The sequence below is a fragment of the Furipterus horrens genome, unplaced genomic scaffold (assembly GCF_987537825.1).
Source record: "Furipterus horrens unplaced genomic scaffold, mFurHor1.1.pri manual_scaffold_17, whole genome shotgun sequence".
NCBI classification, from domain to species: Eukaryota; Metazoa; Chordata; class Mammalia; order Chiroptera; family Furipteridae; genus Furipterus; species Furipterus horrens.
This window is the reverse complement of record NW_028327187.1, coordinates 5,604,148-5,619,884: the sequence shown is the minus strand read 5'-3', so window position 1 is coordinate 5,619,884 and position 15,737 is coordinate 5,604,148. Positions and strand designations below refer to the sequence as shown.

The 15,737-nt window shown below is 36.3% G+C and overlaps 1 long non-coding RNA gene across 2 annotated transcripts in view; it reads left to right on the top strand.

The window, feature by feature from the left end:
* The first annotated feature begins 7,874 nt into the window (after nt 1-7,874).
* The window catches only part of LOC149990385 (uncharacterized), a 74,096-nt gene continuing 66,233 nt past the window's right edge, over nt 7,875-15,737 (top strand). Inside the window, exon 1 of one of the 2 annotated variants that reach the window (XR_016508599.1) lies at nt 7,875-8,033. This is a non-coding gene — a long non-coding RNA (uncharacterized LOC149990385). Of the gene's footprint in view, nt 8,034-8,216; nt 8,271-15,737 lie in introns of those variants that run through there. The other variant, XR_016508600.1, reaches the window with a different exon arrangement.

Genomic DNA, 15,737 nt, shown 5'->3' with positions numbered 1-15,737 from the left:
AACCTAATCTAGCCCCCTTGCGGGCTGTGAGAAAAAAAAAATAGTTCACCAATCTTACCCCTCCTTGGAAGATATTCTATATTGGGCCACCTAATACCCATTCTAACCCTTTTCTAGTTTGGTTTCCTGTACTCCTAAGTGTGGAAAACTAACATCTAACTAAAACTAATAAATATATGGCAGCTGGAATACAGGCCTGTGACCCAGGTTTGGTTAAGCAAATGAAACTAAATAATACTTAAAAGTAGAAGAAAGCAATATATGAGGCTACAGCCATATTTGGGAGTAGGTCTTCTGAAAATCATATGCCAGAGGCATCTGATTCTTTAGAGAATATGGACAAAGTGCCATATCCATCTAGTCCTTAATGTCATAAAAACAGAGTGGTGGATGGTGACCACACTGGTGTCTCTGATAGAATATGCTCATGGTGTGACTGGGCATTGCCTGTCACCACTCTTGGCTGAATTGCCCCTGGCTGTGTCGTATCTATGTCTGGTTCTGTGTCTCTCCTGCAGATCTCATGATTTATCTAATAATCTAATATATTTTTAGGTTTTTTTCTGTTTAAGTGGACTTAATTTCAATTTTGTTTATTTAATGGTTCTAGAGAGAGAAAGGAAGGAAGGGAGAGAAGGAGAAGGGGGGAGAGAGAGAGAGAGAGAGAGAGAGAGAGAGAGAGAGAGACTGAGAGATTAAGAGAAATTTGTTGTTCCACTTATTCATGCACTCACTGGCTGATTCTTGTGTGTGCCCTGACCAGAGATCAAACCTGCAGCCTTGGTGTAACCAACTGAGCTACCTGATCAAGGCACGGAGAGTTAATTGTAGAGTGTCTATAACTAAAAACTTAATCTATGTATCTAAAATTTGTTACCCCAACCATAGTAGCTAGATCTATTTGAAAATATCTTAGTTGAATGATTTAGGGCTCAGAAGACTTCCTTGCACTCATTTAAAAGACCCTTTCATTATTGGGTCTACAGTGTTCTTAGTCTTGATTATATCTGACCAGGTATTTCCCATAGGTATTAAAGTGGGGAAAGACAAAAATGCATCTTATTTGGAAAGATATGGTGGAGAAAGAGATTGCATGGGACAGTGGTAGTGGTGATGGTTGCAAAAACAACGTGAATGTACTTAATGTTAGTGAACTTTTTGAACTGTACACTTAAAAATTGGCTAAATGGTAAATTTCATGTTAGGTATATTTTTCTTCAACTAAAAAATAATAAAAATTTTTAAAAATCACTAAACCAGAATTGAGAGGTTCCATTCTGCTTTTGGCTTTTCTACTTTCTAGTTATAAGTCCCTTACCGTCTCTGGGCCTTCGTTTTCTTCACTGAAAAAATGAGGTCAGTGATTTTTAACTTTTGTGGGGGGAGTTGTGGACTCTTAAGAAGCTTCTGGAAACTTTTCCAAGTAAAATGTATCCGCAGAGTCACACATACACACGTGCTAAAAAAAATCATACAGTTTCAAAGATTCTCTAAGCTGAAGAACTTGCGCTTTAATATCTCATCAAATATCTTGGTAAAAGCCCTGTTAGTCAACATTTCCTTACCCTTTTTACTACTCCTCCTCTTCTGTCATTACTGAAAATACCAACATAAGCCTGCATTCAACACACTTAGCACCTTCTTTCCCACCCACCCACGATGAAACATCAAGGAAAATAGAAATGGGATAAGAGAAGAACATCATCTCGGCCCTGGCCAGATAGGTCGATCACTTGGTTAGAGCATCCTCCCGATGGGCAGAGCTCATGGGATCCATGCCGGCACATACACGAATCAACCGGTGAGCATGAGTGGTTGGAGCAGCAGGTCGATGATTCTCTCTCTCTCCCTTTCTCCCTCTCTCTAAAAACCAAGCAATAAAAAAAAAAAATTTTTTTAAGAGATCATCCATCTTCAGATTCAAAATAATTTATACTGAACTCATTCTGATTATACTGTATTGGACACTCTCTGGACTTCAATTTTCTCACCTGTAAAATGAGGAAGTTGGACAGATCAGTGGTTTGTAGCCATTTGGGTAAACACTATCTAAAAACCCTCACTTGCTTTACCTTTCCTGCCAGATCGTACTTCCTGATAGCTCGCTGAAGTGGCAATACTCATTAGTCCAGGGGTTCTTAGCACTGTTTGTTTCCAGTCCCTTTCAATAAACAAATTACAATGTAGACTTTCTCCCCTCAAAAGTGCACACAGAAAATATAAATATTTCAGATATTCCAAGACCTTCTGAAGTCCATGCATTGCTCACCAGTAAAACCTGATGCACAGGAAGATGTCTAAGAATCCTTTTATTTAAAAACTGTGACTCTATGCGGTCAGCATGTTTGGCGCAAGGCAAAGGTTTTGGTAGATACTTTCTCACATTCTTCCCATTCCTCTTCATTCTTTTCCTGTCACTTGTCTTGAAACTTCCAGGATCTCTACGGAGAGTAGATTTGCCTGGTAAATTCACACTAAGTAAGGAATTGAGCCTTCTCAAAACAGTTTGCTTTTGCAAAAAGGACACAAAAGGGCAAGAACCAAAAAGAACACACATGAAATACTGACTTTTCAAACCTGGTGTCAGGTATGTGAGCGGGCTTTTGAGGGATGTAACACTTGCCCCTAGTATTATATTGTATGAGATAAGTGACCCTCTAGTTTGTGTTTGGAAAAGGGTATTTCTCTGTAGGGATTTGCCCACACACGTATACCTGAATAAGACTGTATAATGTGACATTTGTGGGTTCTAGCTGAATCCCCTATCACCAAGACTCTAGTAAAGTATATATCTGCACTAAATGTTTATTGCTAATGATCACTTAAAATTGGTAAAAATGAATCAGTAACAATAAAACCACTCTAGCATTAGATTCTGATCTGAGCATATAGATCCAAATAGCACCCCTTTTCTCTAGTCCCTTGAGTCCTATTTTTTTATTGGGAAATCCAGTGCTCGTTTTTACATTGTGATTTTATATAATGTTCTCTGGACATTTCTGAAATAACAAATTAAGCTCCTTTCAGGACCCAAACGTGTTCCAATACATAATAACACAATTATTTCATATTTTGGACACTGTGTGCTGGACCATTTAATTTTTCCTTTATTTTCTAGATAAAGAATAAAAAGTCAATGAACAAATTCAACTTCTTCACTATATTGCTTTTGCAAATGAACATGGTTTTGTGTGAACTGGCTTTTTGTGTTTGACCACGAGGCCATTTGTCAGGGATAGAAAAACAACTTTTCACCAATTCCCCTGTACTTTCTTTCTGAATTCAGTGAATTTCTGTAAAGTGAATTCTGTCATTCCATTTTCTTCCATGATCAAGTCAGAGGCTCACCTTGAAAGAAAGACAAAACATGCAGATGGATATAATAAAATGGTCAAAGAAAGGAAGGGAGCAGTTTATCTACCCTGAGACTACTTGACATTTTGGTAGTGAGAGATATTTTGTAGTCTATTTGGGACTATGTGGAAGGTCCCTAAATATAAAATCTCTCTTATGTTATATTATCATAATCCCAATGCTGTGAGGATTTTTCTCTTGAATCTACATTTACAAGTTCTTATTTTAGTATCTGTATAATGATTAATATAATTTGGTTGCAATATTATACTATATACTTTACCAATAGGTCAACAATAATAGTTTCTGTCTTGAAATCTTTTTTTTTTTACTTTATTTTTATTGTTGACACTATTACAAATGTCCCCATTTTCCCGTCTTTGCTGCATACACCCAGTCCCCGCCCTTCCCCTTCCTCTGGCTGTCATCACACCACTTGTCTGTGTCTATGGGTTATGTATATATGTTCTTTGGCTGATCCCTTCCCCTTCTGTCATTCAGTGCCCTCTCACCCCCTCCCTTACGACAGCTTCAATCTGTTCTATGTATTCATGCCTCTGTTTCTATTTTGTCCCACAGTTAACTTTGTTAATTAGGTTTCGTATATCAGTGAGATCTTTCTTGAAATCTCAATTTCAAAAGTTCAAATCAATCGTCAGCATTCCTTGACTGTCAAAGCTGTATAACTTGGGAGAAGTTACTTAACAAATCTGAGCTTCATTTTTCAACTATAAAATGGGAACAAGTAGTACTTAAAACACAGGGTTATTCTGAGGAATAAAGAAGATTAAAAATGCAAAACTGGTAGTACAATAACTAGCACATTGCCAACTCACAGGCCATAAAATATTCTCCTCTTCCACAAGAAAAGTAATTTACTTACAAAAAGGATGAGTACAATTAGTGCTTTAAGTAGTAACTACTCAAAGAAAATAATTTAGATAACCTATTTTTTAAAATGTTTTTAATCCGTTAATTGCAACACTGTGATATTTTATTGATGACGAAGTGTTAATTCTGTACAATTACATAACAAGGCATAAAAGACTTTGCAGATTATACAGTGTTAAACAAATGCTAAACATGATTAAATCATGACCGATAAAACTACAGAAAATTCTTGGAAAGGGAAAATCCATGGTATTTACTTATTTGTATTTTTTTCATGTTTACTTGTCTCTTACATCTGTAAAAATGTCTTAAAGTATTTCTCTCAATTCAGGATTTCAGAGTCACACATCCTAAATTACAAATTAAAATTAGTTCACTTGTACTTATAACTTTGCCCAAAATTTAATGTAAAATAATTTTACTGAATACTAGAACAGCTTATTTTAGAAAGACACTGTTGAATATTTGTTCAACACAAGAAATATTGTTTTTTTCTCAGCATCGCCTTGAAATATCCTTTCATATTATTTAGTTTTTTTATGTATCTTATCCTATGGGCAAACGAACTGTTTATCTGAAGGCTATTAATTCATGAATCCTGTGGGGCAAATTGTAGGTCTGATGGGGTCAATATGTTTACAAACACTATATTAATGATAATCTGTATTGTACCATGTAATATTTTATGTACAACACAACAAAGAAACTAGGTTGAAAAAGCAATTTTGGAATCATACGTAAACATTAAGTGATCGTGCAACATTTATTAAAAAGATAATTATCTCCTCAAACCAATAATAGATTCTCAAATTTTTCCTTCATTTCCATTTTAACACTACTGAAACAAGATAAGGAATCATCTTGGTCTGTATCCTTAATTTGAATGGGCTTCACATTTTCCTTTTTAAGTAGATCTAAATGAGACAAAATGTTCATTCCTTTTATGTGTAAAGACAGAAACATAGACCTTAGCTCTTGAGTCTATTGGTATTTGACCTTTCCTCTGTATCTAAGATGAAGTCTTGTCAGCAATGATAATAACTGCAAATAAATCATCCATTTCATAGATGTTAAGATACTGCTCAGATGGAAATGACTTTGGTGAGGGTATTCTTAAAAGTAAAGAAAGCTGGATTTAGATCCCGGCTTTATCATTAATTCACTGTGATACATAAACCCAGTTCCTTCTCGCTTATCTTCCTCATCAGCTCTGATGTACTATTATTATCTAGCCAGTTTGCAGTGGAATTTAACACTATTGCTATAGGGGTATTCCTTTGATTTTAATCAGGCTAACGTTCCTTGACCTAAAAAGGAAAGATAAATGCAGTCTAGCTCAGGAAATTTCACCATGGGGTGTTTTATTTCAAAATACGTGATCATTGTCTCCTAAAGCAATTTGGGGAAGCAGAAAGGAAGAAAAGGAGAATACTAAAACGTGAGCTTGTACAAAGCAGCAACACTTATGGGTTCTTAGAAATCTGAATAATGTTGCTTCCTTTATGTATTAAAATCCTGCTATTCTTAACAGGTTCAGTGCAAACTCTTCTCCTAGAAGACTTGCTTGACTTTCATCCCAAAATTTCATTCCTTATCTCAGTCCTCCAGGATCTCTGACTTCCTTTGTGAAATCTTGTAGCACTAAGGGCCTAACATTATTAGGCCCTTATCGTATAGATGTTGCCTTATATTTGAGATAATTGCACAATGTCTTCTCTGCTTATCTAGATTCTGAAAAGCCGCTGGGAGGTGACACCCTTTGTTTCACCATCGGCCCCCTCCCACAGTTTTTCCTACGGCCTCTCCTCCCCAGTTGTATTTGACTCACTCATCTGCTTTTAGCAGTTATTCATAGGGTTTGCTGAATGGAGCTAAGGCTGTGTGAGGGGAGAGAACATCACAATAAACTCTAGACACAGCAAAGGCAAGTAGGAAAAAATATTTAAATAAACAAAACATCACCCACATATTCTGCCAGAACTTGGGCTACAGAATAAAAAGACAAAGCTCAGGCATTATCATTTAGTCTATTGTCAACATATCTGACCTGATGTAAATTAAGATTAATTGAAGTTTTCCCCATATGTTTTACCCCACTTGCTCAGCATAATGTGCCTAATACAAAATTATTAAAGGTTGCTTTGGCAGTTCAGTTTTCCTATCCTAGGATCTCTTCAATGTTCCTTTATATCTGCTCCCACCGTCTACTCCCATCTTTCCAATTTTTAATAAACCCAATCACACCAAGGTTTTCAAGTAAGTATATTTCTAGGAGCATCAGGATTTGAGAGTCAAGATTTCAGGAAGAAGGGAATGCTTACCTCCAGATCACTGATGTTTCAGGTATTAGTGAAGGAAGTATTTTGAGGCAGAGAGCCTTACAGATGTTCTCTATAACATACAACACAGATATTTCCTGGCATGAGGCTGGATATACATTGACACATACTTCTTTGTTCCATGGCCTATTTGAAAAATACTTTTGTTCTAATCTAGAGATACTACTCAAGTCTTGACGATTGCCTTCGGCTGCCTTCTGCTCATCTTCTAGCAGTGCTGGTGGTGGTAATGGTGGTGGGGTGTTAGGTGGCTTAATACAGTGTAGCGCTGGACTCTGGGTCTCAGAGGTTGCTTGGAACACCATCTTCAAGAGGCTGTGGTCTAAGCTACAGGAAACCAGCTTATTTTCACTCAATCCTCCCTAACCACTGAGAGGAAATGGGAGCTTACCTACACTTCCTTGTCACAGGGACTCTGAGGGGAACGCAGAGTGAATGAACAGGAAGTGGGAGGTGAGTTTTTTTAGTATCTCAAAATTCCTTTAAAAAAGTAAGGTATTAAAAAAAGTAGGGTATTTATTTCAATGTTAGGAACTTGAAGGTCTGTACATACAAGAATGCCCTAGGCAGAGCTCTATCCCGCCTTGACTTCTTGTAGTGGAAACTACCTAAGGAACATCCTTAAATAAGGAATGTCCAGTTTGCTACCTAAGCACAACAGAGGAGCTGTGAAGAAAGATCACAGTGAAGATTGCAGTGGTTCACTATGGAAGGGGCCAGAGGGTACTTAGCTTAAACAAAGGGCTCCACAAATAAATATAGGCTGTGTATTATTACAAACTCACTGCTGAGTGCAACCACAAGATTGGAAGACAATATACTGTAGCCCTATAAATAGAAATGAGACTTTCTTTGCTAACTGTGAAGATTTTCAGGCTCAACGTACAGCCCATAATGTAGCCCTGCACCCTGAATCATTAATGAGGGAGAGGGGGAGAGAGAGAGAGAGAGAGAGAGAGAGAGAGAGAGAGAGAGAGAGAGAGAGAGAGAGAGAGAGAGAGAGAGAGAGAGAGAGAGACAACGAGAGAGCGAGCTGCCCTCTGGAAAACGGAAATGTTCAGTGTGCACAGAGTGGCTTGCATATTTCACTCTGACATCTCACTACCATGTTTTCCAACATGGTAGTGGTTAGGTAATGCTGAGAATTGTATTTATTTTTTTCCCTTTTGTTTTCTTTATTTTTCTTTTGGCTTCCTTTTTTGTTTTATTTTGCTTTGTTTTGTTTTACTCTTTCCTCACTTCCTCTTTTTCTCCCTTGTTCACTCCTTTCTTTCTCCCCGCTTTCTTTCTTTCTTTTTTTCCCCTCTGGTAGTAAAGGGGGATTGGATTGATTGTTCTCAGAACAGGGAGCTGGAACTGATGCACAGATCAGTTGCATCCTTGTTGCAGTGGCTGTCAAATGAATTCTTCAGAGATCTGTGGAGAAAACAGAAAAAAAAAACTAAAACGGTAGGTTCCAGTTTTCAAATGCATAATTACCACTTTCTGTGCTTTTTACCTTTGTTATCTTGAATTGGGCTCTTCACACCAGGTTCTGGGTAACCTGACAGATCTACGGGTGGTGCGAATATATTGAACGCGGACCATCCCCGTATGTCATTTCCTTGGCATTTGCACAAACAAACATAATTATATGGTTGGCTGCCTGAGATGGCAGAGGGGAGGTAACTTTGAACTTGGAAAAATGTAAGTTTGATACGAAGAGGTTTTTCGTGATGTTTCGCTCAATTGATATTAAATAAAATAGTCCTGTGAACATTTGTAATTTAACCAACTCTATTAAGTAGACTTACTTGCATGAATGTGCAGGATGTTATTTATCTACTGTTTGCTGTAATTCTTTAATGTTAATATTTTTATTTGTGATGTGATTAAAATGGTTAATTTTATACTGTGTTATTTTAAAAATAAGCTCTGATTTTAAACAATAAGAAAGCTCTAATATCCCAGGACCTTTATGAACATGAATGCATGTTCTTAACAGCCTGCATAAGTTACATATTTTTACTGTAAAAGTGAATTGTGATTAATGTTAGCTGTACAAAATCTGCTTTCAAAGAAAGAAATCCAGAAAAAAATATATTAAGATAGAGAAGAAATAAGAAAAACGGCAGACATAGTTGCTCTGTTTTTCATTGATAAGCTGTATCAGAATAAATAATTACTATATTAAAATGCTATTAGATTAAATTCACATTTTTAGATAGTTATAACTGACTTAGATTACTTTATTAAAATGTAAGTGAAATAATTTCCTGGTTTTCATGTTGTTTCTCTTTTGTGCTCAAAGAGAAAATATTAAGGAAGGTGCCTCCTAACTTTAAACCAAAAGATGAGGTTACCAATGTCATGTACCTGCTAAGGGCTGCATTCGGAGATTAGGAAAGGAAAGAATGGATTTCCATGGTACAACATGACCAAAGATTAAATCTAAAAGGATTTTCCTGCTCCTTTCTCTGCTGTCAACAGTGGTGTGCATGAACTTTATTTTATACTGCTCTAATCTTTCTAGGGAAGAAAAAGTTACAATATTATGCAATTAGCAGAGTTACTATTTGTTAGAGAGCTTTGGGTCATTCAGCAAGGGGTATTTCTTTCCTGTAATCTCAAGTGTGGTGGCAAAGGCATCGATCTTATAGATAGGATTCAAGTTTTTAAGCCCAGAGAAAGATTCCACCAGCCACACTAGCAAATATTTAGATTACATAAAAGCCATCTTCCAAGAAGTTTGTGTAAGAGGGAGGATTTTTCCTTTAATTATAGAAAATGTTCTTTCTTTGTACTTGTGAGCACATGCACTGCTCTGCCTTGCTAAATGCTTACAGTAATATTTCTGTGAGACAGGAATCATCTAGTGTATCTACTCCATTGGGTCCAGTGTAATATGGTCCTAAATGTTGTAAAGGTGAATAAACACAAAGTAGGACATTGACTCCTACAAAAAACTAATTGAATTGCCACCTAGAGACTCTTAGGAATGAACCAACTCAATCATCACCATTTGCACTAGGTAACTGAAATGCTTTTTGACTAATCACATAGACACTTCAGGCACAATAGGATGCCCTGAACCAAAAAAGAGAATTTAACTCCTCTGACCACTACCTATTCCTAGGAGAAGAGACCACAAATAGTCCTTTTTCCCTTGCCCATTAAAGTGACTTCCCAAAAGTGTTCCTCTTGTGCCCCAAGTCTCAAGAATCAGTCTCCAGACCCCTAGTCAGAGAATAAAAAATGATTAGAAACAGACTCAACTCCTGCCACTCAGAGGAGCAATGGCAAAAAGAGTCTGAGACTCTTTCTTCTATGCTTTGGGAAGTGACATAGATTGACAATTTTTATTTTACAATTGGAAAAACTGAGGCTCAGAGAGCAGAAGTGACTACATCAAGTACCTCCATGAATCTGTGGCAGAGAAAAGGCTAGAACCTAGATATCTTGATGCCTCATCCCGTGCTTCTTTCATTTCTCCTTATTGAATAACAGTGCTTGAGGATTAAGGGAGACATGCATTATTCATTGGGAAATGTTAAAAGATGTGATTTTGAAATAACTCAAGAACCTCTCAATACCAGGGCATACTTCAGGCTGTTCCTAAGGGCCCTGATAATGTAGCAAATTGTGATTTGGAGATTTCAGCACTGTTTCCTTGAAAGAATAGGAGAGAATTATTCCTACTGTGCCTGCAGAAAAAAAAAATTCCCAAATGCAAATCAATCCACATGAAGTGCTGTAATACAACCATAATACAGACCTGGCCATATACTGGATGCTTATGTGTTCTGTTGAGTGACAGGGCAATAGTTTGGCCAAGCTGTAAGAGAAGGGATAGTATTCCGGAAATCCTGAGGTGTACGAGATTTCAGACTTCAGAAGGCAGTCAGGATTACAGGGTATGGGCCTAGCACAAACCGGGATATTGGGCTTAAGATAAAGTTTGAGGAAACTTGATATTATAATAATTGGTGCTATGCTATGTGAATCCCAAAGAGGATGCAGTAGTTAGTGGCTTGATTCTTTTTAATGTTTATATGACAGGGTAATATCTGGGATTAGAAAGTTAAACTGGCTTCTCTTAGTATAGTCACTGGAAAGCAATTGGGAGTGGTGAGTGTCCTTCGGGGCATCACTTTCATTTGCAGCAATGGTTGCATTAGCATCAATCAGGAGCTAAGATGCAGACAGTGTTCCTGAGAAATAATCAAAAGTGCGGGATATTAACCAAAATTAACTTTGTATAGATTCTGGATACTTGGGTATGGACCAGAAACTTCACTAACTCTAATTAGCTACTGAGGGAACCAGAGTTTAAACTATTGGCCATAATCAGTATGTAGGTCACATAGAGGCATGTCTTGTGCCCAGAACGTGAGCCAGAGCTGCCCATTCAGGCTTAGTCATATTTCAAACAGCGTGATTACTACTATCTCACTAGGTATCTAAAATGTATGCAAATGTCTGCCAGCAAGTCTAAAGCCCCTGAACTCATTTCTTACTTTTTGGCAATATATGTGTTTCTTCCAAAACACTTTTGTTCACTCTCACACTATTTATGGCAGAGAATGGAAAGATTTTCTCTACATTTTCAGCAACAGAAGGAATACTTTAATATTGTTATAATTTAAATAACTTATCTAAAATTACTTTTAGCTTTACCTGGCAGATCAGATTTGAGTATTTCTCTTAAGTTAATAAACATGTTACCAGATATTTTTAATACACTGATGACTTACTTTTATATGATAAAATGATTTTTACAAGTATTTTATACGGTAACAGTAGTGATACTTTTTTAATGTTTGGAGTACTTAATATTTTTAATTGACAGAAGGTAACCTATAAATTGGTTCCTTAAAACTAAAAATGTGTTACCCTGTGTGACAGCTCTATTTGATTTAAACAATTTTTAAATATATGCTTATCTTTTAAAAATTTTTTTGATTTATGTAATGTTTTTCTATTACAGTTGTCCCACTTTTTCTCCCATTGCTCCCTCCTACCCAGCCCACCCCCTCTCCCATAGTCAATCCCCACCTTGTTGTACATGTCCATGGGTTATTTATACTAAATATATACTTATCTTTTTACATTTAATATTATTTTGTATTAGATTCAGGGGTACAGCATACCTGTTAGAAAATCATATACTTCACAAAGGGTTCCCCCCAGTATTTCCAGTGGCTACTCTATTTTGAAGTGTCAAACCAAATAATGTGCTAAAAAATGAATGACATACAGAAGACAGACTGATTTATTATTTATCAGGTGTGTGTGTTTTAAAGACATTTGCTTTGAAAACTGAAAAAGAAAATGTGCTCTTTGTTATGATTAATATCACATCAATAAATATAATAAAACCAATCTGATTAGACGCAAATAAAGTAGTAAGAAGATGAACCACTTTAGAATAGAAATATTTGTTTTTTATCAAGAGCAGGCCCAGTTCCTACTGATTAGTTTCTCATTGGTGGATATAAAAAAGTTACCTCGATAATGATCTACCTACCTGAAGCAGAGTTTGAATATGGCAGACTATGAAGTGGCCAGTCTTGATAACCAATCCAGATTAATCAGGGAAAAAGGATTTGGGGCCCAAGTTATCCAGAGTGGCGAGTCATCCATTGAATTTTGGGCTATTCAACTTTGCTCTGGCCACTTGCTTAAAGGTCCTTTTGGTTACAGAGTATACAGTAAATGTCCCTCTGTTTTGGACTCTGAAATTTGATTAGTCAAAACACTATGAAGACATTTTTCAATCTGCAAAGAGAAAAGTGCTGTTTCTCAGAATTCACAGAGTATGAGCTGCATCATATTTGACATAGAAGTACTTGTTAATAACCATTTTGGTTCTAAGTTAAAAATGTAAGAATTAAACATTGAAAAATATCATCTGTGTGTCTGATTCTTTCCTAGGAGAAAAATCACTCAGGAAATTTAAAACTGCCTGACCTCTGGGAATCAGTAAATTTGAAAATCCCTCTGACATGGTTCAATAGGGAAAAGATATTAAGGTTGATTACCCTGGGTTCTAAGTTACTCCCTTCCTGGGACTTGGGCCAAGCATATATAATCGGAGTAAAAACCTCGGTTAAACCAATATCTGGGGAATATGGGCATGCTGACTTCTTCTCAAATGCTGTTGGATCTCCAATATGCACGTTGCTTTAATATAGTGGCTAGAGGTGCAGTCTTTTCACGTAGCGCTACATTTGCAAAATTTTGGAAATATTTCACATATACATAAAATGCAAATTGATGCTGAACCACCCTTATACACTCCCTTCCAAAAACTGTATGATGTTGCTTGGGACATTTTAAATCTAATGTAACAATATTTTCATGCATTAACCTCCTTGTCATATTGGGCCAAAAATATTAAGTACTTTTAAGAAGTGGTGATCAGTTTATTACCTTCTGTAAAATTTCAGCATACTTATTAAAAAAATGAAATTGATTTATTGATTCATTTTCATATCCAATATGTGTTTTCAAAATAAACTTTTAATTTGCATAGCCCTTTGTGAGTATGGAATTATTTTTAGATTTTAAACATTTATTTTGGAATCTAAATTAGTTTGATTTGTTCAGTCTTACTCCTAAGCATGCTGACTTCATTTTCATCATTCAGAACCTTTGGCCTTGTTCTATTCTCACAGCTCTGGGAGGCCAGTCTGCTTTTTTGTAGCTCAGGGAAAATAACTAGAATTCTCCAATGTGACTCAGGGGTTTAGAGATACATAGAGTGGTTCTCAAATCCTCCTTAAATCTCAAGGTGTGAACTTTAACCAGGGCCGAATTCCTCCCATGGGCTGCAGGTCAATGTTAGGTTTTAGGCCATCCCTGAGCTGTTGATTTTCTCCCCCAAAAGAACTTATGCCTTATTCTAAATTGAGTATCTTCCTAGTAAGGACTCCAGAAAAAGCTCTTAAATATCTAGTCAGCTGTAATAACATAATCAATAAATTATAATTTAAAAATCAATAAATAAATGTCTAATGAGCTACAGAGAATTTAGGATTCACCGGGTTTTTGGAGCATATTGAATATTGGCTCTAACTTTGATTTTGGATTTCCTAACATTCAAAGATAATAATGATTCTTATCTATTGTACACGTATGAAGTACTAAGCATTTGGTGAGATCTCATATTGTGACAATAACTGTATTTAATTTCCTCATTTTATAGATGATAGATGAGGAAACCAATGTTAAGTGAATGAATAACTTTCCCAAAGGTGCACAACTGCCTTTGTTGACTTTCAAAACCAGTTCTGTTTTTGCCAAGGCTCATTCCATCATGCTATGCTGTCTCAATATGATAAAGCCGTATTTCACTATTTTGTCCTTTTCCATTTGAGAATCAAGAGATTTTATAACAGAAGGAGTCAAAATGCACTGATTTAAAAATAAGTTTTGTTTTTATCAGATTTAGTCTGGGTGACCTAGGAAATGAGGGGGTGATAAAAAACATACAATACAGGGTAAAATGGATAAAATGGGGAATCATAGAAAGCATAGATAAAACATTTTAATTTTTTTAACCAATATTTATAGTATTTTTATTACTTTCCAGTACAGAATGGGTAATATTAGGAATTATATAATGTATAGCTCCAGCCCTCATGGGACTTATTCACTTGGGTAGGACAAAGTAGAACATATTAAATCTGACTATAAAATAGAGATTTAGAAGAAGAATGTGACTTAATAACATCTTTTGTCTTAGAGAGTCACTATCCCCATTTACAATAAGTTGATGTGATGCAAAAGTTGAGCTTTTGCAAAAACAGTTTTCATATTTCTAATCTCATATATATTATGCTAAGATTAAAACAAACTTTCTGAATTCTACATATACGTCTATAGCAGAGACTAGAACAGAGTATGTAATTTTAGATGAAGGTTAAATTCAACACCAAGCAATGACTACAAGAAAGTGTGTGTAAAGACTCTCCTAAACAGATCTGGGGAAATAGATTTACATGTATACTTATCAACTGGCCACCTACTGCACTCTATATTGGCTCTATGGCATCAGAATTGGAGGGTAAATAATGAGATCCTTTATAAACAAAATTGATGTCACACACCAAGCGTAAGAAGAGAGGAGAGCTGTATTTATATTTGTGTCATTTTTTTTCATTAGGACCAAGAACTTGGAGATATGGGATGCCTGTCCCAGGTTCAGAGTACAATCCATGGGTATATTGCAGAGGCGATTAACTTGAATCTATCTTACATACTTAAGTTTAGGAGCTCAGTGTTATGACTATCTGACCCAGCCAGATACAGAAATCTGTGTTAAAAACTAAAACAAACATAAGAATAAGCTTTTAAGATTGTTTATCTCCTTGTAATGTGAGTTATTCCCCACATCCTCCAGCTCTACAATCTCCCCACCCCTATCTATCTTCCTTGTCCAAGAGGAAATAGAGGAGGGCCCTTGGGACGTCCATTTCTGAACTCTGTTTTAAATTATACTTTTAGCAGGCACCAGTCACAAGCTTGAGCTTCAAGTTGTGCTTTTCTGGGACTGGCTAGGGGCATAAACCTGAACAAGGCAGTAAGTCTCCTCATTGTGCAGTTTCTCTAGAAGTGAAAATGGTGGGATTGAGGACATCTCTCTATCAAGGGTATGGATCACCGTGCTAATGCCTAATAGTTGCTTTGCATTCCTTTGGTCACAGTTTCTCTATACGATTTGCAAAATGCCATTGGCAATTGTATTTCAATCACACTGGGAAAGTTAAGTTGCACCTGCCTCACACCTGCCAGATTTCCTTCAGCACATTGGAGCATTAAGCTTGGTCAAGCTTGCAGCTTAAATGCATATAAGAAGCATAATAGTTATAAGGCTTACAGCTAAATAAATGAGAAAGAGAAGTATGAGTTTTATGGATTAGTGAAATCACTGCCTTTAGAAATGCCAGATGGACTGTCCCAGCCACATTAAGGTTTGTATCTTAAATATATAGCAGCTTTCTATAGAGCTTAACATTTGACTTTCTCAATTTAGAAATTGATTTTACTCATTTCTCTCTTGCTTTTTGCGTTGTGCCACTGCTGCTAGTCTGCAAGTTTTCTAGGAGAGAGGTCATATCTCCTGTCTTTTTATCTCCAGTGATATCCAGCAGAGTGACTTGATTTACAACA